This window comes from Dromaius novaehollandiae, chromosome 2 (assembly GCF_036370855.1).
Source record: "Dromaius novaehollandiae isolate bDroNov1 chromosome 2, bDroNov1.hap1, whole genome shotgun sequence".
Taxonomy (NCBI): domain Eukaryota; kingdom Metazoa; phylum Chordata; class Aves; order Casuariiformes; family Dromaiidae; genus Dromaius; species Dromaius novaehollandiae.
This window is the reverse complement of record NC_088099.1, coordinates 38,698,675-38,703,686: the sequence shown is the minus strand read 5'-3', so window position 1 is coordinate 38,703,686 and position 5,012 is coordinate 38,698,675.

The window sequence follows — 5,012 nt, the reverse complement described above, 5'->3', positions numbered from 1 at the left end:
AATTATGATAGTTCCACCACTCTCACAAAGGACCCATTTGAAATTTGGAAGCTTTAGATATGGCCAACATTGAGCTGATGTGATTCAATGGAACTTCAGTTTCCCCATGGTAGACCTATGCTGAGTCACAAAAAGTGAAAACCTAGGAGGCAATGAGAAAACAGGGTGGATAAAGTGGTGATAAAAATAACAGGAAAGCCTCAAAGCTTTTCTTTTACCATGGGTTACGATACTTAAGAATGTAACTTCAGACTTGCCTCCAGCTGCATATATTTTAGGTCTTGTTATGTTTTCATTTCTTTTTTTTTTCAATTCTCCTATGGCAGTGACAGCTAAAATAAATAGCTATGATAAGTGCAATGTTGAGAAAAAGACAACAAAAGTTAAAGCTAAGACCATCCAGCCAAGCCTTCTCCTCAAGGCAATTGGTAGTATGGAAAAGCTGCACATGCAGTATTTGCATGGCTTGAAATAAGTGAAGAGGTAGAAGAGGATGTGGCATTACACAATCAGAGATACCACCAGTGAGGAGTCAGAAGGACATTGCTGCAGCAATGGCTTGTGGCAAGGATTTCTGCCTGGGAAATAGTCTCTGGAAATTCCAGCTTTTCTTGTAGAGAGGGCGGTGGTGGTAGACAATACCTCATTTATTCCCAGTAGTGGTGTGATTACAAGATGGAGGCTTGGTGAAAGAAGCAAGTACATGAAGGGCAGACCCCGTGCAACCAACACCTGGAGCAGATAATAAACTATCTGTGTCTGAGGGAGAATGTTTTATTCTAGCATGGCTCAATATGATGTATGAAACCACCAAAGATTACAGTCGCTGATGTCTCAGGAGTGATTTGATGTTTATGGTTAACCCTAACATTGCTTTTGTTTATAGACACTATTTCTAGAGTAATCTTATCTTGTACGGTTTTATGGTAACAAACACTATCAGGCTACAGCTTTATAGCACAGAGAGTGACATGGATTTGATTTACACTTCACTACAAGCCAGTCTTGCAAACTTTGCTCAGGTGCATAGTTCATAGTTTCCTCGTGACATCCACAAAGGAAATGAGACATTCTTGAGCTTGTGTGTATGAGCGGGTAATCCATGAAGGACTTACCTAGCACCTTTGATGTTCCAGCATATTCAGGCACCATAAGATTTTGCTTGAAAAAAACCCTTCCCCTTGCTCAGGCAGGTACAAGAATACCCAGGGCTGAACTGGTTCCTCTGTGTTAAGTTACCCCTAACTCTTACGCAACAGGGTGTTGACCTTAAAACCCCTCCTTAAAAATGGTGTACCCTTGAGTACTTCACATACTGCGTCAATGGGCCTCGAAAATGTAGTGAATGAGATTGATTAACCACAGTCATACCATCACAGGTGAAGAAAGAAGAGCACTGAAGGGAATATGTGCTGCATAGCATCAGGCTATTAAGTCCCAGGGTGGGTTTCAGGTACAGGCCTGTATATCCTACCCCAGTGAAGTCCTGAGAAGCTGCAAGACAACTATAAGGAGTTATCAGCCTTAGATACTGCTGTGTAGAAGGGAAGCTTTTGAGGTGAGCTTTGGGCCTTACAGAGTCCAAAGGATTTCCAGGGAAGTCCCTTCCCAAATAAGCCCATCTATCTAACTGTCAACACATTTGAAGAAGTGTCCAGAAAATCCGTGTGAAATCATAATACTGAGCTGCAGTTAGGTCTACAGCAACTGTCCAGTCCATAAGGAGAAAAATAATACTTTTGCCTTTCAAGGAAAATCATTAATTTCCATGCATCTGTTCAAGGTAGAAAAAAAATCTGTATTTTTTCAAAGAAATTTTGCCAACTTCCTAGCAAAAGCAGCTTTCTAGAATGAAATGGCAGTTTTCCTGCTGTGAAAAAATCCCTTTGGTTTTCCACAAGCATTTTAAAGAGAAAAGTTGAAATTATTGTTTAGATTTTTTCTTAATTAAAAACTGTAAAAATGATATTTTCCATCTGCTTTACTGGAGGTGAGAATTTGTAGCTACACACATCTCTTCTGTGGCTACTCAAGGAGTCAGGTGGAGATCGTTTGGCTGCCTTGTTTTACTATTGATGCTGCCTTCATCTAAAAAGTGATTCTGGCAGCTTCCAGTGCAACGGTGACAACCATTTGTTAGCACTGCTTGCTGGTGGATTGTACTGTAGCATCAGCACCCTGAGCCTTTTGGCATGTCTCAAAGGAGGTATCGCAGTGTCACTCTACAGCACTACTTGGCCCAACCAGCCCGAGGGCGCTTGTCATGCCTGCTCCAGGCATGCTGCCGATGCTCGGTGGGGAGCACCTCAAAGCTGTGGGTCTGGGAAGTCCAGATCTCTTGGTTGCAGATCACAGACAGCCCAACACCTTATTCATATTATTTGTTATTTGAATGGCAGCAACGTAAGAGACCACCCGGCAAGAAGTGGTGCAGCTCCACACACTGAAGCACAGGCCCAGGGAAGAGCTGGTTGGGGCACCAGGAGCTCCATCTCTCTGAAGCGGCAGGTGGGACCTCCTACTTGGCAACCCCACCATCGTTTCTGGATGCTACTGGTCCTGCGGGGAAAACAGCTTTGCAGGGGAGGGAGCTGGAAACTGCTAGTCCTGACTGGACCTGGAGCGACAGAGGCAAGTGAAAGTGAAGCACCAGTACTGAATTTTATAATACACCATGTTGCATACCTGTTAAATCTCTTCACTGCTGCCTGGAGGCTTGAAAATTGTTACTAATCCTTTTTACTGTTTCACATAGTTATAAAGCCACCGTGTCTTCATGGTACCTGGCATTTGCTGTTGCTGCTAGGATTTTATATCTCTAGAATAATTGTGAGGCCGGGGAAAGAGGAAAGTCTGCATGCTTGTAGCAGCCCGGGCTCAGTGATAAGGTGATCAGAAACAACCAGCCTTGGGAGCTGGTGTGTGGTAAAATTTCAGTACCTCATTTCTGAGCGCTGGGACACTGGAAGTTGTTTGAAGGGAACTGCTTGAATTCATCCAAAGTTAATGCTACCTAAGATGAAATTTCCATCACTCCTGATTTATGCCTCTTGGACCCACCTCCATGAGGTGAACAAGGCAGACGTATATTTAGGCCCCCCATTTTTCTTTTTGGGTGTTGGCAGATGGTGGGGGGGAGAGGAAGAAAGGAGAGGGTCACTTTCAGAGTTGCTTGAGTACTCATAAAATTGGGATCAAGGAGGAAAATAATCCCTCTAGCAAGGAATCCTGAAATTAACTGAAATAAGTTTCAGGTCTGATTATAAAAAGCACAGGAGGTGACCATTTCTGGTTGTTGTTAGTATGCAGCAAATTGAGGTATTGTAGTTTTATCTGTTACCAGAAAAGCCCTCTATTAAAAAAAAAAAAAAAAGAAAAAAGAAAAAAAAAAAAGTAGGAGCCCTACCGTCTCATTTTTAACAAGGACCAGCTGAAAAATGAAGGCAAGCAGCACACAGACCATCTTATGTCTGCCAATTCATTTCCTGGCCCTGAAAGGAGGAAAAAAAAAAAAAGAAAAAAAATCCTCTTGTTTCCTCTCATGCAGGCCAAACATGGCAAAGCACCAGGGGAATTCTGAATGGAATCAATTGCACTTGTTACTAACTGAGTTTTCTTTTATTCTTATATTACCAAGGCCTGGATATTCAGCTGCAAGCAATTATAATGAAGAGTTACTGAGTAATGGTTTCCAGATTGCTTCATGATGGGGCATTAATTGAAAGGGACAATTTAAGAGCTTAGGCCATGTAAATGCATTTCTTATTCTGTCAGATTGAGAAATTTCTGCCTATAAGAGGCTGAAATGCTCAGAATTGATAAAGACTTAATAGTAGCCACTTACGTGAACATTTGGAAAAGGGATTTTACATTTAAGGGATCAAGAATAATTAAAATAAAGTACAGAGTCAGGATTTTATTAGGAGTCAGAATATGAATGTTATCAGCAGTCTGGTAGTTCTTCTTGGAGTTGCATGGAATTTGCATGGGTGAAGATGACAATAGGATTTGGCTTGCTGTCTTGCTGTCTGATCTCCCTTTAGTCCTTGGCTCTCCTGAGTGAAAGACCCTATTCAGTCTCATTGAGTCAAAGGCAAAATTCCCTGTAAAGTTAACAGGATGAGCTCAGACCAGTAATGTTTTGTTGCTGCATATCTACCTTTTTCTAAATGCCAGTTGAGAGAAAGTAATTCCATACTGAGAAGCTGATTCCTAAGAGAACAATAGGCTTCAGATAAAACAGTGGATAAAGGAGATTTTTAATTCTACTACAGCTAAGCGACAACAACATGAATGAAAAGTATCCCACGCAATATGCTAGTAAAATCTGGATGGTGTGTTGCAGTAAAGGGATGAAGCTTTGGAATCTGCAAGCTGTCCAAGAGACTCTGTTTTCAGTATCATATAACCAATGTTTTGCAGATTTGAGATAAGTATTTTTCTGCACTTCACTATGAAATCATACATTTCATTTTTCTTCTCCAATCAATATTTTATTTTCCTAGTAATTACTACAGACAATACAAATTAAAAATACATTTTACCCTAGGTTAGTGAGTCTTCCTGTTTTCTTCATGAATTCATAGCTCCTGAAAATAACTACTAATCAAGAGAAATGTTTCCTTTCCTGAAGCATTGAGCCATTTACAGGAATAATTCTGGGAAGGAGGAGGGGGAAGGGAGTTTATGTCTCAGACTTCTGTCATTAGCTAGCTTGAACAGATGGAAGCTCAGCTACTTGTGATTAAATCACTAAAATGAAGATGGACATCACTGAAATAGTGGTCAGTCATTTGCTCAGTTCTAAGTGAAGAACAGTCCTCTTGAAGCAAGCTTCAGCCTGCCAGAGAGCTATTACTAAGATGCCTGAGGTTGAAAATATAAACACCTTCAGAGTGGGTGGTCAGTTTGGATCAGGCTTAGGGTTGATTCACAGGCACTAAATTAATCCATAAAAAGGGATATTGCTACAATCCAGTTTGGGGAGGAGGGAAGCATGGTGTGGACCAGTT